At 43.8% G+C, this 27,444-nt stretch overlaps 1 protein-coding gene across 1 annotated transcript in view; it reads left to right on the top strand.

The window, feature by feature from the left end:
* The window catches only part of TPO (thyroid peroxidase), a 206,571-nt gene that overhangs the window by 86,010 nt on the left and 93,117 nt on the right, over positions 1-27,444 (top strand). The gene's annotated exons all lie outside the window — the stretch shown is intronic.

The following is a 27,444-nucleotide window of genomic DNA, read 5'->3' as shown; positions in this document are numbered from 1 at the left end:
ATGGAGACTATTGAAGCATGCCAAAAGTAAAAAAAAAATGTTTTTACAAATATAAAAAAATAAAAAATCTAAAAGTTCAAATCACCCCCTTTTGTCCCATTCAAAATAAAACAATAAAAAAATCAAACATACACATATTTGGTATCTAAGCATTCAGAATCGCCCGATCTATTGATAAAGAAGGATTAACCTGATCGCTAAATGGTGTAGCGAGAATAAAAGACAAAACGCCAGAATTATGTTTTTTTGGTTGCCACGACATTGCATTAAAATGCAATAACAGGCGATCAAAAGATCGTATCTGCAAAAAAAATTGTATAATTCAAAATGTCAGCTTGGCACATAAAAATTAAGCCCTCTCCCAACCCGAGATCACGAAAAATGGAGATGCTACAGGTATCGGAAAATGGCGCAATTTTTTTTTTTTAACAAAGTTTGGAATTTTTTTCACCACTTATATAAAAAAGAACTTAGACATGGTTAGTGTCTATGAATTCGTAATGACCTGGGGAATCATAATGACTGGTCAGTTTTAGCATGTAGTGAAGCTAGTAAAAAAGCCAAACAAAAACAAGTGCAGGATTGCACTTTGTTTTCAATTTCACCGCACTTGGAATTTTTTTTCCCATTTTCTAGTACATGACATGGTAAAACCAATGGTGTTGTTCAAAAGTACAACTCATTCCTCAAACAACAAGCTTTGACATGGCCATTTTGATGGAAAAATAAAAAAGTTATGGCTCTGGGAACAGGGAGAGCAAAAAACGAAAATGCAAAAACAAAAATACCTCCGGGGTTAATATCCATCTAAATGTATCTAATAGAGAAATAGATAAATAAGTACATAGATATTATATAGATGAAACATACATATATGAAATCGATGGACACATTAAATTGATAGATAAATTGATGATATGTCTATCAATTTATCTAAGGCCTCTTTCACACTTCAGTTTTTTGTGTCAGTTAAAATCCGCCAAAAAGGCGGACAAGCGGATCCGTTCTTAACTGATGTGAACGGATGGCACAGGATCCGTTTTTTGATGGATCCGCAAAATGAGGAAATTTAAAGGAACCGCTGGCGAGAGAGAGAGAGAGATTTTTTTTTTGGGTCCGGCACCCAGACAGAATTTTGGGTTAAATCAGTGTCTGGAGGATCCGCCAGCCAAAAGAACGTTGCAAGCTCCGTTTGGAAATCTTTGAGGATGTTGACGGACAGCAACATTATGGCGGATCCGCACAAAAACGAATGCAACGGACAGCAATCCACAAGATCCGCCAATAATGAAAGTCAATGGGGAAAAAAACGGATCCGCAAAAAAAAATTGCGGATCCGTTTTTTTCAAAACATGGCGGATTTTGACTGATTGTAAAAAACGGAAGTGTGAAAGAGGCCTAATATCTATGTATGTTTCTAAATCAAGAAAAATAGACAGCACTCCAAATTAAATGCGAAAAAAGTGGACACTTTACTGATCCTCAGGTGGCGACATTTCAACGGTGACCCGTCTTTACCAAGCCTAAAGACGGGTCACTGTTGAAACATCGCCACCTGAGGATCAGTAAAGTGTCCACTTTTTTCGCATTTAATTTGGAGTGCTGTCTATTTTTCTTGATTTATTAACTTGGTTGTTTGGACACTGCTGAATAGGTTTTGCACCAATTTTATAATTTTGGTAGTGCTGCCCCTTTTTTTGATTTATGTATGTTTCTATCTATCTAACAGATATTATATAAAATATACATGTGTCTATTATATAGTCTATTACAATAGTTATTAGATAGATAGATAGATAGATAGATAGATAGATAGATAGATAGATAGATAGATGATAGATGGATTGGTAGATAATAGATAGTTCACACCAGTTCATAGCACTACATAGTACACGACATCCTTTAAATCACAGTCACAGTCACAGTCCCTTTGTCCAGTTTCCGTGGGTGATTGGAGCGCCGTGTTAATGTAGATAGATAATAAATAAATTATAATAATAAATTTTATTTTTATAGCGCCGACATATTCCGCAGCACTTTACATTTCAGAGGGGATTTGTACAGACAATAGACATTACAGCATAACAATAATCACATACAGTAGATTATAACAAATACCAAGAGGAGTGAGGGCCCTGCTCGCAAGCTTACAGTCTATGAGGAAAGAGGTAGACACGAAAGGTGGGTGGTAACAGTTGCCCTGATTGTATGGACCAGCCATAATGTTAAGTGTGTAACAGTACAGACACAGAGGGCTAATGGATGCATAAAGCATGTGGGAACATGATGCGGGAAATATGGTTATGGTAAACCTTTTGGCTGTGCCACACAGGGATAGGTTAGGTTAATCTGTTGAGGCGATAGGCCAGTCTGAATAAATGCGTTTTCAGGACACGCTTAAAATTGTGGGGATTGGGGACTAATCGTATAGATAGATAGATAGAGATGAGATAGATAAATAGATAGATATTAAATAGGATGGATAGATATTTCCATTTAGGCCGGGGTCAGACTTGCGAGAAACACGAGTCTCGCATGTCAATACCCGGCACTGCTGCAGGCACTCGGACAGGAGCATGCGGCTGCATGTATTTCTATGCAGCTGCACACTCCGGTCCCGAGTGCTGACGGCAGTGCCGGGTATTGACATGCGAGACTTGTGCGAATTTCTCGCAAGTCTGACACCCGGCCTTACCAGTATTTTCATTGTGATACTTTTCCTATTTTGTATTAAATATGAGCACCATAATGTGTGTTTTGATGAAAATTCCTTTTTTGCATAAAAGAACTATGGTATCAGCAGGTGATGCATTTCATTAACACAACTCCCACTGACAAAACTGGAAATGTTCCTTTCTGATTACATTTGGGACACCTGGAGCATGGATCTGTGACACAGAAATCTACATCAATATGGGAATAGCTGCTTTGTGACTTATCGACATAGTTGACTTCTAATCTAAACAGAGAAGTTTACTGCATTATAATTTGCAATGTACAGGTGTAGCATCTCCGCTGTGACAGGCAGCGCAATACTCTGATGGCGGTGCCTCACGCCGCACTGTCTGCGCCATTTGTTTAGCATCATTGTTCTCATTCCGTCATTCCGTTTGGGTGATTCAGCATAGAAGCGCTACATCTGCACTTTATGTGATGAACACTTTATGTAATGCGCAGATTTCACAGAATATTCAGTTCTAAAGCAATCACTATGCCAATATACAGTAGCAAAAACACAAAAATTGAGCTTGGTTTGAGTTGGTACACATGCAGCATATAAATGCATGTTCACATGGCCAAAAAGCATACAAAACCTACCAAAGACAAGATGAAAAAAAACCCTGCTATAATTAAATAAGTAAAAAGCAAAAGTGCATTTAAATCATACAGCGTTCTTAGTAATACTGTATTTGATCAAACATAGCATAAAAGCCGTCCCACCATCGACAAGGTGACTCTGTGGTCGGGGCGGTCCTACACTGTCTAATAATAATAACCTTATCATGTGTCAAAGGTGACGTCTGTGTGAATAAGGGCAGACAAGGACCGAGTCCCAACCAGTGGACACCAGTCAGGGGAAGCCTTTAAATACAATTTCCAGCTCAGGAGAGGGAGGCCACACCCCAGCTTGCCTGGAATGCAAAAATACAAAGAAAAGACACAAAAATTGAGCTTGGTTTGAGTTGGTACACATGCAGCATATAAATGCATGTTCACATGGCCAAAAAGCATACAAAACCTACAAAAGATAAGATGAAAAAACCCTGCTGTAATTAAATAAGTAAAAAGCAAAAGTGCATTTAAATCATACAGAGCTCTTAGTAATACTGTGTTTGATCAAACATAGCATAAAATATACAGTTGCAGTAGCTTTGCCATTGATACTTGTCTAGAACAATGTTAGTTACAGTGTAAATTCTGCCCATTGCCAGGAAATCAGTACAATTGGTTGCATCAGGAATCCCGTAAGACTACTTAAAGAGGTATTCTCATGTTTGGAAGTGTGCACTGACATTCATTCTTATGGGAGTGCTAAAGACTAGCTGAGTGCAGAACACGATTACCTCCAGCACTCCCATTATTGACCACTATTCAGATCTTTGGAGCTCCGATTCTAAGGGCCCCGTCACACATAGCGACTCACCAGCGATCCCGACAATGATATGAACTTGTCAGGATCGTTGGTGTGTCGCTACATGATCGCTGGTGAGCTGCCAAACAGGCAGCTTCACCAGCGATCAGCACCAGCGACGACGAGCGCTCACGTCCAGTGCGCTGGTGCAGGGAGCTGGTAACCAAGGTAAACAGCGGGTTTCTAAGCGCCGCCCTTGGTTACCAGCTTCCTGCATCAGCGCACTGGTAACTAAGGTACACAGAGGGTTTCTAAGCACCGCACAGCGCTTAGAAACCCGCTGTTTACCTTAGTTACAAGCTCCAGCTCGCTGATTGCTGGTTTCCCGCCTGCCGCACGCAGCAATGCATGCTGGCCAGTGGGAGACCAACAATCATAAAAATGTCCACCCCTTTCCACAACGATCAGCGATACCTGGCAGGGGGCCGGTTGCAGATAGGTGTCACACACAGCGATCTCGCTGGTGAGATCGCTGTTGCGTCACAAAACTTGTGACTCAGCACCGATCTCGCTAGCGAGATCGCTGTGTGTGACTGGGGCTTTAGGATTGATGGGGGTCTCAGTAGTCGGACCCTCAGTGATTAGGAAGTTACTTCCTATCCAATAAGTTGGGAATAACTTCCGAACTTGAGAATACCCCTTTATGTAATATTAGTCATGGTACATGGTAAGGATTTATGCATGGACCCTCTATGGAGGCACATAAAGTCCTTGCATTCTAACTTATGGGTCCTTAAAGCCCCTTATTCACCCTATAAAAGTTATTCTTCTGTACAGTTTTTATTTCTAGCAGATCTAGCATACCACTGTCATTATTGACTCAGTTCCCTCATGTGGCTTTCTAAATTATTAATCAAGTGCTTGATGATCTTGTATCAGATTTAAAGAATAATTGTAGTTTAAGCCATGTTATGAGGATAGTATTATGTTCTATGACTGAAATAAAATATTAGAATTATTCTTTTTTTAAACAAAGGCTCCGCATGCTGCCATGCTTGTAAATTTTGCAAGTGAAGTGCTCAGATTGTGAAAGAGGATTCTTTTTCCTTTTGTATGAGGAAGAACATTTTTTATGGTATGCTTTGCCAATAAAAAGAATATTATATGAAAAGGAATAGAGTATGGAAACTCGAGGATATAATGAAGAAAGCTTCGAGATAGTATATTTGTCTGAATGTAAGGCTTTTCTCCATCATAAGCATTAGATAAAACAAACTTCTCTGCCAACAACTACACTCAAATATATAGATTTACAGTCTGCTCTGAAAAAGGAAAACTTTTTCTTCTTTCAGATATTGCCTATGGAACTATGGCTTTGAAGTAGTCCCACATCTAAACATAGCATTAGATACAATATACTGTAAATTAGTGTCTTTGGAGCAATGTGTAGCTCTCAGGTCCCTAGCATTTAAAGGCAGCTAAAGGGTACTTTTGTGTACCAACTAAGGTTGCGTGAATGTGCTCAGTGATACTTGGATATCACTCAAGTATCTTCATGCTCAGATGTGCTCAGCACTTGGCAAGCATCAGTTGGGGGTCAAATTTGAAACTCGATTCCCTGTCCCGCATGTTTGGCGCCTATTATACAGAGATTGCCTGCGAGTCACTCTAATTCCTTAGCCATCTTGGTAGTGGCATTACTGTAATTGGCTGGCACAGTTGCAGGAGCAGGGAGAGTGGCTGAATAGTCTCTAGACAGGGTTTAGGGCTTTGCAGTCCATTGCAAAATATATAGCTGCAGCAGTTGACCACATTCTTTATTTGGGGTGAAAAGATTGACTATATTGTCATCCATATATTACATGCTTTGCGGTACATTTCAGTGTTATATAAAACCCCCAAAAAGCATTGAAGATTTTTTTCTGTGTTCAGTTACTCATCCATAGAGTATTAAGTGCTCTGTGGTACATTTCTTTGCTATATAAGACTCCAAAAAAGTGTGGAAAATGTTTTTTTGGATTCAATAGCTCATCCGTTGAATATTACGTGCTTTTTGTCATCAATAGAGTATCAGGTGCTTTAGGTTACATTTTGGTGGTGTACAAAAAAAAGCATTCAAAAATGTTTCTGGATTCAATTAGTCATCCATCGAGTATGACGTGCTTAGAGGGCAACAAAGATGATAGAATCCCGCAAGACTCCCGAGGGAGAGACTGGAGGAATATCAGAGCCAGACCAAGCTGGCATGACAGTGGAGGTGGCAGGAACTTGTGATCCAGAACCGAATGCTTTGCTGGAACCACCAAGGCCTGAACCCAATCTGCAGCTTTTGCCACTGGGTTCTTATAGACTGCAGACAGTAGAGCCAGGATCCAGCAACTAGTGAGTGGACTGAGAGGCCTAGGCTGGTCAGAAGAGAGAAGAAGGTGAGCCAGGACCAGGAATGGAGATATGCTAGCAGGCCCATTAGCCGAAAGGTACAGACAGTTGGCATCCCAAGGGAGATCTTTGCATACAATTGACAGCGGAGATGGGGGTCAATAGAAGAGTTTGGGACACATCATCATATGTCGTTCAACCAGTGCTCTGTAGAAACAAAAGACTTGCCTCGAAGGCTCCAAGAGGAGACGGCTGGAAACAGGGTCACATTCCTCAAAGTAGAGGAGCAACATCATTGGTATGTGGTAGGTGTGATATGAGAAGAAAGGGAGCAGGATGAACCCTTCTTGAGAAATGAATGAGCCTGGGGGAGTTTCCTCAAGGTGGCTCGAGGTGGGGCTACCACCCCCAGATCAGATTGTCCTTTGGGTTCCCTACCTCCTATGCCAGGGCAAACAATGGTACAGGTGACAAAGGGCTGTCATCCAGTTCTACATGTCGGGGGCTCCGACACTACTCAAAGCTGAGTCACTTACAGCCCAGGCACCTTCGAATTGAGCTCCAGGAAGTAGGTGGAGGCAGTCACCTCAGCCTCTCAAGGAAGGAGAAGAAGTGAACACCTGAAAAGGATTATTGTATTACTCTCCTTAAATGTTTTTTCTTGGTTTTGCACTTTGTGCAAAACCTTCATGAGTTTAGGAGTACATCAAATACGTTTTCAAAATATTTGAATGAGGCCCACCAGTTGTTGCCTTTCAGGGGCCAATGTATGACCCTCCTTATAATTTTTTCTTAGCTTTGAAATTTGTGCAAAGTCTTTATGAGTGTAGAAGTGCATTTTCTTATTTTTTTATGAGACACTCCAGCTGGTGCCTTGAAGAGTGTATGGGTGACCCTGCTTGTAATTTTTGGCAAGCTTTGCACTGTGTGCAGAGCTTTTATAAGTGTAGAAGTACCATAAATACTTTGTTCACAATATTTGAGGTACTACAGTTGGTGTCTTCGAGGGTCTATAGATGTCCTTCCTTATAATTTGGTCCTGGCTTTCCACTTTGCGCAAAGCCTTTATGAGTGTAGGAGTGCATCAACTACACTTTCAAAATATATATGTTCAAAAAAAATTTTGGATTCAATTAGTCATCCATAGAGTATTTTGTGATTTATTTTACATTTCAGTGGTATCTAAAACTTCAAAAAACTGTACAAATTTTTTCCGGGATTCAATTAGTCATTCATACAGTTTAACACAGTCATTGTAACATAACGGTGGTATATAAAACTCCAAATAAAGTTCCAAATATTTTTCAAGATTCAATTAGTCATCCATACAGTTTAACGTGGTTTTTATAACATTATGCTGGTATGTAAAACTCCAAAAGATGTTAAAAAAAAATTTCTGGAATCAATTAGTCATCTGTACAGTTTAATGCAGTTACTGCTAATTTACAGTGGTATATAAAACACCAAAAAAGTTGAACATTTTTCCTGGATTTAATTAGTCATCCATTCAGTTTAACATGATTATTTTCACATTACTATGGTATGTGAAACTCAAACAAAAGTTCTATAACTTTTACTAAATTCAAGTAGTCATCCATAAAGTTTAACGCTGTTATTGTTACATTATGGTGGTATATAAAACTAAAAAAAAGTTCTACATTTTTTCCTGGATTCAATTAGTTATCTATACAGTTTAATTGGCTTTGTGTAAAATTACAGAGGTTTAAATTTTTTAAAAATGGCTTGGCCTGGTACAGTTCACAAAATATTTTTGCTCCATAAATTGGCTATTGTCATATATACTGTAGAACTTGGTTTGTGGGAAATTTCGTTGGCTTAAAATGAAACAAAAATTTGCCTGCTACAGGTGTACAAATTTGGCCCCTCGGTACTCTGTCCCCAGCCACCACTATTTCTCCTGGTGTGGCGTTCCCGTCTTGTACCATCAAGTATCATGAAACATCACCCATGCCCTTACCAACGTGGTTACTGGGATTATTCACTTAACGACCAACATGTGGAAAAGAGCTTGTGGTCAGGGACACTGCATTTCCCTGAATGCACACTGGGTGAACATTGTGTAGGCCGGGGTCGAGTACCACTCTGAGATGGCACATGTGCTACCTATGCTGAGGATTGCAAGCCCAAATTCTATCAGTTTCCTCCACCTACTACCCCTGTTACTGCAACCCCTCCTGCTCCTCCTTATCCTCTCCATCTTCTGGTTTCAATGTGCTATCTCAGAGCTCATTGTCCACATCAGCCGGAAGCTGGAAGTTCTGCTGCACTGCCTCAGCGAAGCGGCAACAGGCTCTGCTGAAGCTAATTTGTCTAGGAGAAAAAACGCAGTCATATTGAAAGGAATAACAGGCCAGACAGATTTGTGACTCTTACCACTGAGTCTCTAACCAGGAATGTTCATGTGATAATTGCCGTAACCTGGTGGCAAGGGTGAAATTTCAGAAGCTCACACAAGTACCATGCTTGGCATATGTGCTCAACTTGGTAGTTCAGTGGTTTCTAAAAACCTACCCAGATTTGCCACAGCTTCTAGTCAAGTACGCCACATAAGCACCCATTTCCGCAAGTCAGCTACAGTTTCCACTACTCTGGCAATGCTGCAGCAATGCATGCAAGTGCTAGCTCACCAACTGGTGTGCGGCAACACCATGAGATGGAACTCCACCCTGCATATGCTGACAAGACTTTCAGAACAGCAGAAGCCAGTTGTGGAATACCAGCTCCAACACACCCATCGATATTCTGGTCAGTCTCTGCACATAACAACTGAAGAGTGGGCATGGATGTTTGACATTTGTGCAGTTCTCCAAGACTTTGAGGACTCCACAAAGATGGTGAAAGATGCCAGTTCTGTGCTAACTTAAACAGTCGTGACTGACAATTAAACATGAAGCTTTGCATGCAAACCAGGTAGAGATGGAGGAAGACCTTAGACAGGGAGATACTACCAAGCACAGCCTCATCTCATCTGCTCATCATGGATTGGGTAAAAATGAGGAGGTGGTGCCTGAGGAGGAGGAAGAGGAGAATCAGAGGCTAGAAGCCACATATGCTTTGTCCCATCTCTCCTATGAGGATGGGCTGAGGAGTGGAATGAGGAGGAAGAGATGGAGAAGGAAGAGGAGGAGATGGAGAGTAGTCATCATGGTGGAGACAGGGAAGTAAAGAGAACTGTTAGTTCACCCTACTATACCCATGCTACAAGTACAACCTTGCATCTCTACTTCCTGAGGCAGAGAGGTCTACTAAAATAGTGCTACAGCAGAAGACCATTATGGAAAATATGTTGAAAAAATTCCCATCAGACAATGCTAGTGGCAGTGGGCAAGCTTCCTTGCCAAACCAAGCAGTAAAGGCGAGGGAGACACACACCAGGTACAGCAGAGAAAGGAGATCACTGTCAAAATCCTGGGCCAATTTCATGACACACTCCCAGCATCCAGACCCTGATGACTGGGTATTTTTGACAAAGAGGGAAAAGTTTTTAAAAATGCTCAAGCAATACCTGCCTGACTAATCCAGCATACCCCCTAATTGCCCTGTGATCTTCAGCTATTGTGTCTCAAAGCTAGACACCTGGCATGAGATATCCCACTATTTCTTGGAGGTGTTGTGCTGACCTGCCACTAGCATCTTGTATGAGCGGAGTTCTAGTGCCGCCGGGGAGTAAAAGCAGACAGACGTTTTAGCCTATCAACAGAAAGTTCTGACATGCTCAATCATCTGATAAACATGAACAAACCTTGGATTAGCCCCAACTTTTCCATATCACCAGAAGACAGCAGCAAATAAAATGTTTTTAATCTGCAATTTTTGTCTATGGATGACTGGTAGGCCATACTTATATTTTTTCCTTGCTTTGTAATTTGTACTTTGTGCAAAGCTCTCAAGAGTGTAGGAATACATAAACTACATTTTCAAAATATTTTAGTGAGACAAGCAGTTTGTTGCCTTCAAGGTTCTATGGATAACTCTATTACCCCCTTATCACTTTCCATTGTGTGCAGAGCCTTTATGAGTGTAGAATTGCAACAACTACACTTTTTTATTTTTTTTTATAAAGCACTCCAGATGGTGCCTTCAAGGGTGTATGGATGACCCTGCTTGTAATTTTTTGCAGACTTGGCACTGTCTGCAGAGCTTTTATGAATGTAAGAGTACTACAACTATGCTTTGTTCACAATATTTTAATGAGATACTACAGTTGGTGCCTTCAAGGGTGTATGGATAACTCTGTTTGTAATTTTTGGCAGGATTTCCGCTTAGTGCATAGCCTTTATGAGTCTACGAATACCTGTGACGACCGTCTGCGAATCTGGGTTGCAGTAGGAACAGCACCCCGAGTAACCCCGAGACCCTTAACCCCTATACAGGGATCTGGAATTGTAGCAAGGCCCAGGGGGTAGCTGTCTAGCGGAGCAGTGGACCAGAGCAGGACGGCCGCCAAGGGGTTAAAACTAAAACCCATAATCGTGGTCCAAAGGCAGGAGTCGGAGGCCAGCCGGCTGCAGAAGTACAAAATCAGCAGGCAGAAGAAGGGTCTGAAGTCTGGGCCAAGGTCAATAAAAAACCAGGAGGGCAGCAAAGGTACAAAATCAGCAGGCAGAAGAAGGATCAGGAATCCAAGCTAAGGCCAGCATCAAAAATCGGGAGAGAGGCAGAGGTACAAAAATGGCAGGCAATAGAATGGTCAGAAATCCAGGCTGAGGTCAGAGTTAACTATAGCAAATCACACAGTAGCATGCAGGGGAACCAAGAATATATCCAGCGGCTTGCAAGACCAGTCCAAAGGTATTTGAGGAATCAGGTCATCCCTCACAGGTTCCCGGACTAATGATGTCATTAGGACCGCCCCCAGGACTAGGCCAGATGGTGATGCAGTATCCCCCGATGACGAACAGTGGGGCGGAGCCTGCACCCACCAGATGCCTGCGCAGGAGCCCCTTCTCTGTCACCACCATCACCCATGGACGAACCACGGCGCCTCCCAGTGGCCAAGGCAGGAACAGCAGGCCCCGAGTCTGATGGCGACGTAACAGACTGGCGCCTCCTAGTGGCCGAGGCCGGAACAGCAGGCCCCGAGTCTGGCGGCAACATGCCAGTCCAGCGCCTCCTAGTGGCTGAAGCCAGAACAGCAGGCCCTGAGTCTGACAGCGACGTGACAGTACCCCCCCTTTAAGAGGGGCCTCCGGACCCTCAAAACCCGGTTTGTCAGGGTGAAGGAGGTGAAACCTTCTAATTAACCCCTTGGCATGGATGTCACTAGCGGGGACCCAGGACCTCTCCTCTGGACCGTAGCCCTTCCAATGCACCAAATATTGCACGGACCCTCTCACCAAGCGGGAATCAAGGATACCCTGGACTTCGTACTCCAAGGCACCCTTGACCAAAACTGGAGGAGGAGGGGACTGGATGGGATGAATTGGGGAGTGGTACATCTTGAGGAGGGATTTGTGGAAAAAATTGGGTATTTTAAAGGACTGAGGGAGCTTTAAACGAAAGGCTACTGGGTTAATTACCTCTAATGTCTCATAGGGACCAATAAACCTGGGGCCCAGTTTGGCAGATGGCACCTTAAGCTTAATGTTCTTAGTAGACAGCCAAACTTTGTCCCCAACTCCTAGGTGCGGCCGCTTGGACCGCCGTCTATTTGCGGCCGAAGCCTGCCTGACCTGGGACCCTTTCAAGTTTGTGTTCACCTCCGACCAGATTGTCCTTAAGTGATGTATGGATTTCTCTACCCCCGGGAGCTCTGACATCTTGGCCAAAAATGAACCAAAACGTGGGTGCAAACCATAATTGCAGAAGAACGGGGTGGTTTTGATGGATTCCTGGTATTAATTATTTAGGGCGAATTCGGCTAACGGGAGATGTTCCACCCAATCAGACTGATGTTCCGAGACATAGCAGCGGAGATACTGCTCTAGGGCCTAGTTGGTGCGCTCAGTTTGACCATTGGTCTCAGGGTGGTAAGCGGAGGAGAAGGATAATTCAACGCCAATGCATTTGCAGAATGCCCTCCAGAATTTAGAAACGAACTGGGTACCTCGGTCGGACACGATATTCACCAGAGCGCCATGCAGTCGTATTACATGAATAATGAACAACTTACTCAAAGTTTCTGAATTAGGTAGTCCAGACAGGGGAACAAATGGCACTGCTTACTGAACCTGTCCACCACCACCCAGATACATGTCTTCCCTTCTGAGGGCGGCAGGTCAGTAATGAAGTCCATGGAGATGTGGGTCCATGCACTCTCTGGGGCGGGCAAGGATTGTAGCCAGCCGACAGGCCGATTATGGGGGGACTTGGCACGAGCACAGATTTTGCAAGCTAGTACGTTATCTTTACAGTCCTTAACTACCGTCGGCCACCAAAAATTCCTAGTCACTAGTCTGGCGGTATTATTGACACCAGGATGGCCTGCTAGGACAGAGTCTTGCGACTCCTTCAGAACTTGTAGACGAAACGGGGCTGGAACAAACAATTTCTTGGGGGGGCGTTGTGTCAGGGGCTGGTTTTGAGGACCTACAGATCTCCTCCAGAAGGTCCAGAGACACTGCCAACACAACGATCCCATTGGCCAGTATTGGAACTGGTTCCGAGTCCTCGGCCTGTGAGGGGCAGAAACTTCGAGAGAGGGCATCAGCCCTTACATTTTTAGTCCCTGGACGAAACATGTTCACAAAGTTAAACCTTGAGAAGAACAAAGCCCACCTAGCCTGCCTAGGATTCAGTCGTTTAGCTGACTCCAAGTAGGTCAGGTTCTTGTGATCTGTGATCATTGTAATCTTGTGTTTAGCACCTTCGAGGAAGTGGCGCCATTCCTCGAAGGCCCATTTTATGGCCAACAATTCCCGATTCCCTATATCATAATTTTTCTCAGTAGAAGAGAATTTTCGGGAAAAGAAGGCACATGGACGGAGTTGAGTGAGGGAGGTGCCTTGGGAAAGCACTGCCCCTACTCCAACCTCAGAGGCATCGACCTCTACCACAAATGAGCCGTCTAGATCAGACTGGATTAATATCGGGTTGGCAGAAAAACAATCCTTTAAAACAGAAAATGCCTGAAGTGCCTCAGGCTTCCAATTAACCACATCTGCCCCCTTCCGGGTCAAATCCGTGAGCGGTTTGGCGATCTCAGAGAAGCCTTTGATAAATTTACGGTACTAATTTGTAAACCCCAAGAATCGCTGCAGCGCTTTTAGAGTTTTGGGTTGCACCCATTCTCTAATGGGTCGGATCTTGATAGGATCCATGCAGAACCCCTTAGCAGAAATCATGTACCCCAAAAATTGTACCTCCTCAGCCATAAAAACACACTTTTCCAGCTTGGCAAATAGAGAATGTTCTCGAAGTCTCTGGAACACAGAACAGACATGTTGCGCGTGTGTAAGAACATCAGCAGAGTAGATCAGGATGTCATCTAAATAAACCACTACATATACCCCACAGATATCCCTGAAGATATCATTCACAAAGTTTTGGAACACTTTAGGTGCGTTACTTAACCCGAACGGCATAACAAGATACTCAAAATGACCAAGGGGTGTGTTAAACGCGGTTTTCCACTCATCTCCCTCTCTTATGCGGACAAGATTGTAAGCTCCCCGGAGATCAAACTTAGTAAACCAACGGGCTCCCAGTAGCTGATTAAAAAGATCAGGGATGAGTGGAAGCTGATACTGATTTTTTACAGTAATAGCATTCAGCTCACGATAATCAATGCAAGGTCTGAGTCCACCATCTTTTTTTTCTACAAAGAAAAACCCAGCCCCTACAGGTGAAGTGGATGGTCTAATAAAGCCTTTTCGTAGGCTGTCTGCTATGTAGTCATTCATGGCTACACGCTCTGGACCAGAGAGATTAAATATTCTCCCCTTAGGGAGATGGGAACCTGTGACCAAGTCTATAGGACAGTCATACTCTCTATGAAGAGGTAATTTCTCAGACTCCACTATGGAAAAGACATCCTCATAGTCCCTGAATGCATATGGTATAAAGGGTGTTTTAATTTTAATTTGGTTCACTGACAGCGACATACAGTTATTCTGACACTGGACTCCAGCGCACGATATCACCTAGGTGCCAGTCAATAACAGGATTATGCTGGCGCAACCATGGCATACCTAAAACAACTGCATGTGATAAATTGTGAATAACAAAAAACGACATTTGTTTGGTGTGTAATGTCCCCACTGACATAGCAATTTCTGTAGTGACAAATTCCACTCCACCCTGGATAATAGATGTACCATTAATCGCAGTGGTTTGAACAGGGGCATTAAGCCTTAGCAGAGGTACACCAAGATTCCTAGCAAGCAAAAAATCCATAAAGTTGCCTGCAGAACCACAATCCACATAAGCCTTCACATACAGAGATTTCTTAGAAAACGAGAGAGAGACGGGTAACAAAACTTTAGCCGCATTTGCGGGCAATACCTGAGCCTCTTGGCCAGCATGACCAGAGCTGCACAGAGGCCGACGTCCCAGGAATGTGGATTTCTGACGCCCAGCATTTCCCTTGAAGTCTCCAGGCTGCAGCATGCTGGTATAGGAAGATGGGAGTGTTCCTTCAGGCTGTGCACTGAAGCAGGTGTTAGGCCATGAAATCAGCTCAGGCAGGAGAAGAAGGAAAAAGAAAAGTTCAGGAGACTGCTTTTATATATGATGGACATACATACAAAAAGCAGTCTTTTGGGCCGGATGTAATGTGACGACCGTCTGCGAATCTGGGCTGCAGTAGGAACAGCACCCCGAGTAACCCCAAGACCCTTAACGCCTATACAGGGATCTGGAATTGTAGCAAGGCCCAGGGGGTAGCTGTCTAGAGGAGCAGTGGACCAGAGCAGGATGGCCGCCAAGGGGTTAAAACTAAAACCCGTAATCATGGTCCGGAGGCAGGAGTCGGAGGCCGGCCGGCACCAGAGGTACAAAATCAGCAGGCAGAAGAAGGGTCTAAAATCCGGGCCAAGGTCAGTAAAAAACCAGGAGGGCATCAAAGGTACAAAATCAGCAGGCAGAAGAAGGATCAGGAATCCAAGCTAAGGTCAGCATCAAAAATCAGGATAAAGGCAGAGGTACAAAAGCGGCAGGCAATAGAATGGTCAGAAATCCAGACTGAGGTCAGAGTTAACTATAGCAAATCACACAGTAGCACGCAGGGGAACCAAGAATATATCCGGCGGCTTGCAAGACCAGTGCCAAGGTATTTGAGGGATCAGGTCATCCCTCACAGGTTCCCGGACTGATGATGTCATTAAGACCGCGCCCACCAGATGCCTGCGCAGGAGCCCCTTCTGTGTCACCATCACCCACGGGCGAACCACGACGCCTCCCAGTGGCAGAGGCAGGAACAGCAGGCCCCGAGTCTGATGGCGACGTGACAGACCGGCGCCTCCTAGTGGCCGAGGACGGAACAGCAGGCCCCGAGTCTGGCAGCGACGTGCCAGTCCGGCACCTGCTAGTGGCTGAAGCTGGAACAGCAGGCCCTGAGTCTGACAGTGACGTGACAATACCACTATATGACTATTTGAACAGAATGTGTATGAGGACCTCCTTCCTTTCTAATATAGGGTGTATCTGAGTCCCTTTTCCATCTTATTTTTGGCAATTCTTGCTTCCTTCATAATTTACACTGAAATTTCTAATGTTTTAAAAAAATTTCAAATTTGGTTTATTTAAATTATTTTTTTTATCCTTTTTAAATGTTGGCTCATATATAAGTTATTATATAGGAAAGAATACTTCTTAACATTTTTTTCTTGTAAACTCCAATTTCACATCAATTTTGAATATTTTATTGTCAGTCCTTAAAGTGGAATAAAAGTGTGACCTTATTGTACTTAGCGGCAATTTGGAAGTCAGAGATGCTTTCAGGGGTCTTCCCAGTGCTGTTCTCCTTCCATTCAGCACTTTTTCCATCCATTTCAACATTTTCACTGCCTCCCCCAGACCTCTTTGTAGAGTCTGTAGGGATGGGCGAATCTACTCGTTAGGACTCGTTACTCTGCGAGTAGTAGGGGACTCGCAGGAGTCGGTACTCTGCGAGTTTCCAAGCGATTACTCGCACAGTAACGAGTCTAATACAAATCAATGGCAATCCTAGTTTTTTCAGAGTTTAATACAAGCAATCCTAATTTCTTAGCGATTTTGTGTCCCCTTGCTGACACAAAATCGCTAAGAAACTAGAATTGCTTGTATTAAACTCTGAAAAAAAAAAATAGGAGTCTTAGCGATTTTGTGTCCCCCTGCTGACACAAAATCGCTAAGAAACTAGAACTGCTTGTATTAAACTCTGAAAAAAAAAAAAAATAGGAGTCTTAGGCCTCTCTCTCTCTCTCTCTCTCTCTCAGGAATCGCTGCAATACTCGCATCCCCATTCATTAACATTGGACTCGCTAGACTTGCAACGAATAGCGAGTTTCCGACTCGGACTCGTTACAGTCTAGCGATTCCGAGTATTTCAGGATTCGCCCATCCCTAAGAGTCTGTAAGAAAAATGTTCGGATTTCCCATTGGCTACCATTATACTCGTTACTTGAAACGAGCATCCGAGCTTTAGGAATTGCTTGGTTCGAATAACAAGCATTCAAGCATTTTAGTTCTTGCTCATCTCTAGTACCAATAAGTACAGGGTCTTTATAGCAATGCTAAAAATTGATACAAAAGGAGTTAACAATATAATGGGAAGTTGATATTGGAATTATGTTGCTGGGTTAATATCAACCTGTCAACAATGCAATATGGAGTGCTAAAAACACTTATGTTAACACAATACTGCCAGTGCCATCAGTCAACACTGTAGAACGTCGCTTGGCCCAAAACACTATAGCCACCAATGTAATCAGGAAATACTGTAGAATACTACTTAGACCAACTTTCTATTTCTTCAAATGCCATTAGTCAACACTCCACTCCACACCTCCACTAAAAAATGAAAACTTCCTAGTGCTCTTTGATCTTCTTGTACATGACATTTGTAATTTCTTTTTCTTTCAAAGCTAATCCATTATTTTACAGAATCTAGTTTCTCCCCTTCCAAAACCAGTAAGGAAATTTCACTTTATTACAATAGTCATGATGTTGCCCCTTTTACACCTGACCAGTCCCACTAAAGAGATAGAATGGAAGAGATTGCTTACTTGATTGTGTGCAGATGCTGATGTGATCACAGAATGTTATTTAGGAGCACATTCCCTTGTAACAATTATGTGGGTACTTAGGAATCTAGCTCCTAAACAAAACTAATTCTAAAAATGCATATACTTTACTATTAATATTTAAAAACATAGAACATCCAAAAATCACCAAGCAATTTATTGCTGATTAGAATTATAACCCTAGTCACACAAATGAATAGAATAGGATATGGGGATCAGTGGCCTAATTACCCCTAAGTGGCCCTTTACTTCCCCCTACCTAGCAGCGGAGGTTGGCACCCTCTTGAAGCGCAAATGGTGCCCCCGCTCCAAGGTGGCTATCCCTGCTCACCCAGTTAAATACTGTTCTCAGGGAAAAAAAATCAATCAGAGTAAGGAAATATATAGGAAAGCAGGATATCTGGACAATAATATAGACACAGTCCAAAAATATAATTCCAATAACCTTAAATCATCACAAACCACCAAAAATTACTATAAGACAGAGGGGAGGGTGTACAACCAGTAACCGATAAAAAATTATTTTGTGGGAGAAGACAAGGAAAAAAGAGACCTAGATTCCCTAGTTTCAACAGTCCCTACCTATCTTTTGTTTAGGAGCCATTTTCATGACTAATTCATTCTGAACTTTTTACTAAGGAATCTAATTGCGTGGGATAAAACAGAACTGAGACCAAAGCTGAGGCAAGCAAGTGTATTTAGCAATATAAGACATTGAACCAAAACTAACAGAGAACTTCCGGCAACAGTAACGAAGTGCACAGCACAACATAGAAATGAACAGCAAACAGAACAACGGGGCGAGACCGCTGAAACACACAAGTCCAGCAGTAATATGAAGCGAAAGTTCGGCACATAGCGTAGAAGTCCAGCAATAATATGAGCAAGAGTGCGCATAACACTTAACGTATACAGTAAGTTCAGCAATAATTTGAGCAAGAGTGCCCACAGCACTTATTGTAGGTGTGCAGCAATAATATGATCAAGAGTGCACACAGCACTCAACGTAGAGGTCCAGCAATACACAGGTGGAGCATTAACTGGAGAAGGACTGAAAAGTCCCGCTCATGTCCAGCACTGCAGCCCACACAGAACACAGTCCAAGAAGTAATAACGATGTCAGAATCTCTTACTGACCACATGAGTTCCAGAGATGAGTAGCTCCACACTAGAAGTCCAGACAATGAGTAGCACCAGCCAGGATCAGAAAGCCGCACAGAAGGCTGAAGGCAGCTGTAACAGGAGGGGCAGAGCACAGATTAACAAGCAGCAGGAATTCCAGAAGCAGACCAGGAGGAAGCTTATAAAGCCAGCAGCAACAAAATTCTCCGGCAAGGAGGATCTTCTGAGCCGGACTTAAATAGCAGGATAGACTGGAAGTTCGAGGACAGGGCAAGGTACAAGACTTCATCTTGGACAAGGGCACACAGGCTCTATGGAATATCTGGAATCCTTACATCCCTATACAGACAGACAGTTTACTTGGGAAAATCGTAAAGTTATTTTAGCTGTATCTATTTCCTTATATAACTCTGGCTTCCATGTCTGAGCACAATCCTGCTGCAATTGTTGCTGTTGGTAGGCAGTGCAGTGCTGACATCATGTTATCTATGGGCAATGCAAGCATTTTTCCCTTAAAACCCTAGTATTGCTGTTTTCCTCAAACCAGTTTTTCTTTTGGTTTCTCCGGGCAGCTTATTAGTTAAATATAGAGACAGATTCCCCACTGTTATTAGCTAAATATAGAGACATATTCCCCACTGTTCAAACCTATGGCGATCAGTCCCTGGCTGACTGCTATAGCCTTGCTACTGTAGTTATCCATATGTCTGTTGATTGTATATCTCTTGTTAATAACTTTGGCCTGTTTTCGACCATCCTTTTGCCTGATATTTTTGTTATTTTAATGGATATAATGGTTTGACGCAGCTTTTCGATTACTCTTTGATAACCTCTTTCTGGCTATCAGGCACTACCCTCAATGACAATATCTGTCTAGCAATCTATACCTCTTTCATCCGGGAGAAGGAGAAGGTCTAAAGTAATTTTAGTATCCTACTGGAATTAATGAAGTGTTCTCAATTTTAACCACAGATTACAATCTTGAATTTGCACACCGAAGATACTGTATATCCTTTAGTAGATCCTTGAAGGTAAACATTAGGGTATGTTCACACAAGAAAAACTTAGGCTAAAAAAATGAGCAAAAATCATGTAGAATGTATATATGGTACACAAATAGTAATAGTACCTGTAAATAACATATAGTACTTAGTTGGCACATTACACTTATACTAACGTGATCCGGCTCATTTTTTGGTTTTCCTTTACTTTTTCTGTAATTTGCACATACAGGATTTTGGATCCCCCTTTTTGGGTTGTGCTTTTTGTCTACATAGCTTTCCAGGTGCAAAACAGTCAGGTCTAAATCCTGCTCTATTTTGAGGCTTGCTGGCACATAGTGAGGTGAATAAAAGAATTAACGTCCATCATGATTGGGTACACCTTGTCGCGGTGGAATGGCTTTATAAGAATAGTGTCAACTAAGTATCCTATGTTATATATATATATATATATATATATATATATATACATGTGTTTCAGCTAATTTCTTTGGTTTTGCTTATGTTCACACATAGCAGAATGTAATGGATTTTCGATTCATTTCCACAGCAAAGTCTGCATGTTTTATAGATTTACAATCCGCACTGCATGCCAGTTTCCATATGGATTTTTTTAAAATCTCAGAATGTGGATGACACTTATTAAACTTCATCCACTTTGCTGCTAATTTAATTTACTGCAGTTATTCTGAATACAAAATTAAGCCCCCGTTACACATAATGATGTCCCAGTGATCCCCACCAACGATCCGACATGATGGGATCGCTGGGACATCATTAGGCTGATCGCTGGTGAGCTGTCACAAGACAGCTCCTCCAGCGATCAGGACCAGCGACGCTGGACGCTGGTTTCTAATGTAAACGTCGGGTATCCAGGAGCCGCGGCTCCTGGATACCCGACTTTTACATTAGAAACCAGCGTCGCTGATCGCTGGTCTCTCACTGCCACACGCAGCGATGCGCGCTGGCCAGCGGGAGACCAGCGGTCGAAAAACGGCCCAGGCCGATGCTGCACGATCAGCGATAACCGGCAGGGGGGCCGGTCGCTGATCCCCGTCACACACAGCGATCTCACTGGCGAGATCGCTGTTGTGTCACAAAATCAGTGATCTCGCTAACGAGATTGCGGTGTGTGACAGGTCCTTTAGACTAAAAGTCTGCGGCATATCTGTCGCGTCTGGTCATACTATTAAGCAGTTTGCTAATATTGCTTCACAGATTTAATATATAAAAATACCTTCCCATTTCTGCCAGAATTACCGTTTCCAAGTCCTTTCTATTCAACCAGAGCTCTTTACAAGTGCACTAACAATAACCTTACATTGTTTTCAGATAAAAGCAAAGATTTCATTTTTGTGTTCTGAAATGTATTTTAGAGGATGAAAATCTGATTAACCATCTGCACACTGTTCAATCGATCCAGGGCCATGGATAGAAACACATTATATATTCCTCCGCACAAAGAAAGCAGATAAGGGCCCTGGATATTAGATTAAAGGCAATAGTTGTTTGTGCAGAAACCCTGTGCCAAAGATAAAAATGTTAGCAGTGTTAATAACACAGAAACATGGAAATGTTAAGTCATAGTGTGGATGTTTGGCAATAAATATAAGGTCAAGAATTCTATTATGGACCAATTTTTGCGTCCTCATTTTCCAGTAGTAGCAGCTGGCCAGAGAGGGAGTACTTTATATAAGGTCATCAAGGCTAATAGAGAGCTAAAAAAGTGTAAGCTTGGCAGGTTTTTACAGTGCATGTCTTAATAAGTAGCTTGCTAACATCACAAATCTAGACTTTTGACAAGGAACGGTAAAGATTGCTTACGAGTGTAGTTATTGTTATCTGTAGCAAGACGTTCAACAGAAAGCAAAGAAAACCCTCATCATTTTAAGGCTACAGATGAGCTACATAGAGCTGAGTGATTGGTATGTGTGTGCGGAAAAGGAATATGGGCATGCAGCAGGGGAAAAATGGTGAGGAAGCAGAGCAAGAGCGGCTGAGGAGGCCTAACAGCAGGAATTGGAAAAGGTATGTATAATAGTAGACATCAAAAGCAAACCCTACTGTGCAGAATGTGGAACGATGAAGAAGATCTTTGAGTCTACATTGTAGAAGTTAGGTGCATTTTCTTTACATTTATAAATTATTAGATATATGTTGTGTAGGTATTGGTACAAGAATAGCCCTTTGTAGATGCCCACACCTGCCAACTGTTAGGTGTCGGATTCCTGGCACTGCACAGCTGGAATCCAGAGCCAAACATCCTGCGGTCTCCCATTCCTCTCCGACCGCTCGGACTCCTGCTCAGCAATCTCGGCTGGCCAGGCATCTCCCTCTGACTCGTTCTGTGAGCCTGGATGTTGCTGCCACCTCTGGTGCAGCAAAGGTGACGCAACCTGCTTTGCAGGGAACTGCTCCCGAGGCTAAGTCCTCATGCCGTGCTACTAGGCATGCCCACAACTTGTCCTCTCAGTGGAGAGCAGGGGTCACATGTGCAGGTCCTATGTCGGATCTGATTGGTCCTTCCTATAGTACTGGAAGGTCCCGGAAGCGCATGGCTATAAAAAGCCCGCATGGCGGCTCGGCCATGCGCTAGTGTAGCATATTATGCTGTGTGTGTATGGTGATGGATGCATGGACTGGTGACTGACTCATTTGAAACCCCTTCCCTCGGTTATTACGAATGGTGACAGATTGTTGGGTAGTCAGCTCCAGGTTGTGGCCAGCTACACGCCACTGTGCCTCCTGCACAGGGGTCGAATTAAATATTTGAGGAGCACTGATGTTGGAATATACCTAATTATAGTGGATGTCCTGAACATGCATGTAACCACAAGCAAAGTGCAAAGTCTAATCGCAATCAGGTGTTGGAAAAGGTTCTGTGGCCCTGATAATTAAACCTAGTTTGCACCTTCCTGCTTGCGGAGTTTGGCACCCTAGAGATAATAAAGAGAGATTGCGCCTCCACTGGTGGGTCATCTGTCCCTAGGCTCCTCTATGTAGCCCTAAGTAGCAGACGGACAGAACACACGGCCCCTAAAATGCTACACACCTTGTCAATGATAAGCATAATACCCACGATCCATTATCCCACTAGGGGGATGGTAACACTTCAATTATATAGTACATCCTACCCATTCCCACATTTATGTGGGCAAGCGGAAGTGTTTGAACAGAAAAATTAAAATTATATATCTATTGAGACAATTTAAAACACAAACGGTATATTAAAAGATGCCTTAAAACCAAACAAAGAAGAAGGGGTAGCTGGAGTCAAAGAAATATACTGTATGGCCTTTAACATTTTCAAACAAAATATGTGCATATAGAATATGTCAAAATCATGGGGGAGTAAAAGCAAAATAGATAGCATAAAATGCATATCTATTGATCAAATATTTGCAAACAATTGCTCCTTATCTACAAGGAGTGCATATCAAAAAGTACTCATAGCCAATCATGGATGGAAAAAAGGTTTGTATGTTTCAACCTATATTGCTACTATTTAAATCCCACCATAAAGCACAAGTTTTATATAGCTGATTACACAGATTACACGCCATGTTATATAAGTAGCCAGCAATATAAAGATTTGAAAAGGTACATATCTAAAAGTGGGAAGTGTAGCTGGCTCAGAGCTGATGAAAGCATGCTGCCTCTCCTCACCCCGGTGCGCGTTTTGCTGATGCTTCTTCCCCTAGAAACTTTCTAGGCCATACAGTATATATGTCTTTGACTGCAGCTGCCTCTTCTTTGTTTGGTTTTGAGGCACCTTTTAATATATGTGCTTTAAATTGTTTCAATAAAGATATATCATTTGAATTTTTGTGCTCAAACACTTCTGTTTTCCCACATAATTGTGGGAATGGGTATGATGTATACCTCATCAATGTATTAGCTCCCCTCCAATGCATACTGGCTAAGCTCTGGCCATGTATCCAGCTTAGAGACCCAAAACTTGAAGGAGGAAGAGCCGTGTGGGAGAACACTGAGAGGGCAAGACATGTAGTCTGTCACCATCTGATGGAAATGTTGCCTCCTGCTGACTGGAGCCATCTGTGATGGTGTTGACATTTGTGGCGGGGGCACAAAACTTTGCCACATTTGGGCCATACTGGTCTTGCCTTGTGCTGAGGCGCTGCTTCTGCTCCCTCTTTATGCAGAGCTTCCTCCACTGCCTCAACGCACTGAGCTGCTTTGTAAAGCACTAGCAGCACTGTTCTCGGGTGGAATGGAGAACATGATGGAATGCACCAGTGTGTCTTGGTACTCCCGCATTTTACGCTCCCGGTTCAACGGTGTTATGAGGCTTTGTAAGTTGTCCCGGTAGCGAGGATCTAGGAGGGTGTACACCCAATAATCAGCCATGTTGAGAATGTGGGCGATGCGGCGGTTGTTTCTCAGGCACTGCAGCATGAAATCAACCATGTGCTGCAGACTCAAGAAACGCTGTCCCCTGCTTGAGGCGTCATCTCTGCCTGCTCTGCATCACCCCACCCTCGCTCTACATACTGACTACTAGAGCATTGTGTACCTCCCTCCTCTGGACAGATGTCTTCCTCCTCCATTGACTCCTCCTCATCCTCCTCACAAAGTGTTCCCTGCCTAGGCCTTTGTGAGGAACCACGTTGCGCAGACTGTCCAGAAGCAGATGGCATTTGTGACTCCTCATCCTCCACCTCTTCCACAACCTCCTCCCTTAGTGCTTGCAGTGTTTTTTCAAGCAGGCAGATAAGGGGGATAGTCATGCTGATTAGTGCACCATCTGCACTCGCCATCCGTGTGGAATCATCGAAGGCACGCAAAGCGTGGCAGATGTCCTTCATAGAGGCCCACTCAGTGGTGGTGAAGTGTGAACGGTGCGCAGTGCGACTTGTTTGCGCCTGATGCAACTGGTACTCCATTACTGCTGCCTGCTGCTCACACAACCTCTCCAACATATGTAACGTTGAATTCCACCTGGTGGGTAGGTCACATATGATGCGATGTTCTGGAAGGCAGAATCGGCGCTGCAGAGCTGCAATGCGCGATCTTACCATGCTGGAACGCCGCAAGTGAGCGAACTCTATGCGGACCTTGTGCAGCAGTGCATCAAGATCCGGATAGTCCATCAAAAAACTCTGCACGACCAAGTTGAGCACATGTGCCAGACATGGGATGTGAGTGTGGTTGCCTAGGCCCAGAGCTGCCACCAGATTTCGGCCTTTGTCACACACTACCATGCCTGTCTGGAGATTCGCTGGCACAAACCACACGTCGCTCTCCTGCTTGATGGCATTCCAGAGTTCCTGCGCTGTGTGGCTTCGATTCCCCAAAGAAATTAATTTCAATACGGCCTGTTGACGTTTAGCCACTGCTGTGCTCATATCTGTCATAACAGGTAAGCGTTCACGGGTCCATGTGGAGGTGGACTGTGACGGTTCCTGCAGCGCTGATTCAGAGGAACTGGAGTATGAGGAGGAGTCAATGTGTACAGACTGGATTCCTGCAATCCTTGGAGTTAGCAGAACACGTACAGCGCCACTCTCAAGATCTGTACTCAGCTCCACAACATTTACCCAATGGGCAGTGAGGGAAAGATATCGCCCCTGTCCATGGTTACTGGTCCACGCATCGGTGGTCAGGTGGACCTTGCTACTGACGGCGCTTAGTAGCGCATGTTTAATTTTTCCCTCCACATGCTTTTGCAGGGCAGGGACGGCTTGCCTGCTGAAATAAAAGCGGCTGGGCACGTTGTATTGTGGGACTGCCAATGCCATGAAGTTATGGAAGGTGTCAGTCTCCACCAGCCTGATTGAGAGCATTTCAAGGGACAGTAGTTTTGCAATGACGGCATTCAGAGCCTGTGCTCGGGGGTGGTTTGCCGAGTATGGGCGCCTTTTCTCCCATGCCTGTGCTACCGAAGGCTGTAGACTGGCCTGGGAGTGTGAGGATGACATGGAACGTGGTGCTGTGGGTGGAATGACACTGGGTCTCTGTACAACAGTGCCAGAGGTTCTTCCATGGCGATCCTGTGAGGAAGCCGAACCAGCTGTGTGTGAGCTGGAGGAAGAGGCTACAACATGAGCTGAAGAGGTGGTAGGTGGCGCTGTAGGTTGGCCTAGGTCTTCAGTGTGTCTTTGTAACTCCACCACGTGCTTGGTCCGCACATGTTTCCACATATTTGTGGTATTGAGGTTGCTGACACATTTCCCTCTTTTCACTTTCTGATTACACAGCTTGCATTTGACAAAGCAAATGTCATCTGCAACTGTGTCAAAAAAGGACCAGGCACTGCAAGTCTTGGGAGCGCCTGTTTTGGGTTTTGGAAGAGGCATGCTCCTAATGGGTGCCAAAGTGGAGGCTACAGGCAACCGAGTCTGCCCCCTCCCTCTCCCTCCTTTTTTGGCCGTTTGGGGAATCTCTTCCTCAGAGCTGCTCCCACCACCTTCCTGTACCTCACGCCATGATGGGTCAAGGACCTCATCATCTACACTACCCTCTTCAAATGACTGCTTCTCCTGGGTATTCTCGACACCACAGTATGCACCAGAAATTGGTACCTGAGTCTCATCATCAGATGCGTACTGAGGTGTGCTGACCATAGGCACTGGCCCACCTGCCTCTTCAGATTCAGAGAGACAAAGCTGTTGCGCATCACTGCATACTACCTCTTCTTCAAATTCTCGAATGCTGCTTGGCTGGCCCCCTCTTTCCAAGCCAACAGATTCAGAGAACAGAAGTAGAGATGGCTCCTGTCCAGGGCTCTCTGACTGCCTGGGCAATTTGGCAGGTGGTGAAGAGACAGATGGGTGCTCTTCAGTGCTCTGGACCTGAGAGGATCTGGAACTAATTGAAGTCGATGCATTAGTTGCCATCCATCCGACAACGGCTTCAATTTGTTCGTCCCACAGCAGTCGGGTACGGCGAGCTCCTACAGAGCTGCGCATAAAGGACTGTTCCCTGGGAAAACTGGGGGATGCTAAGTCACTGGTGCCCGCAGCAGGCACAGAATCCCCACGTCCTCTCCCTGCAGAAACTCCACGCCCACGACCACGTGCCTTACTCCCTGCCTTCTTCATCTTGGTAGACTGATAAATAGAAACACTAATTTTATAAAGTGTGGACTAGACTTTAATATGAGCTAATGTGGCCTACACAACTGTAAATTGGAGTGTTTGGTGATCTTTATTAACCTTTTTTTTTCACAAAAAGACACTGGATGTGCCCAAAGATGTAAAACCGATATAGTATCACAAACTTTTTGTAGCTATTACAATGCAGGAAGGTAACCTACAATGCAATAGATGAGGCTCCAAAAAATAGGCTAATACTAATCTGGCTGGGGCTGCAGGGCACAAGCCAGCAGAAAGGCTCCTCTATCTACTCCTATATAGTGTTTGCAAATATTCTAGCTGGATACGGATGGAACCACACTAATAGGAGAAATCTGGAAAAATGAGCAGCACTAATGCAAAAAAAAGGACAATGTATGAGGCAGTGACGCACGCTGAGTGGACTACAACTAGAAGTGGCTGGCTGCAGAACACACTACAGCGTGAGCTGCACTCACACACAGAGACCTCACAGACAGCCGTGAACAGTGCTGCAAGGCAAAAGAAAGCTACAGCAGTTGATAAAGTAGCCTGGGTAAAGCACTATATAGCAAATCGCTAGGTCACACTGTCCCTCAGAACAGCAGCATCCT

This window comes from Dendrobates tinctorius, unplaced genomic scaffold, assembly GCF_039654945.1.
Source record: "Dendrobates tinctorius isolate UK_male_01 unplaced genomic scaffold, ASM3965494v1 ptg000049l, whole genome shotgun sequence".
Lineage (NCBI taxonomy): Eukaryota > Metazoa > Chordata > Amphibia > Anura > Dendrobatidae > Dendrobates > Dendrobates tinctorius.
This window is presented reverse-complemented; position numbering and strand designations above follow the sequence as displayed.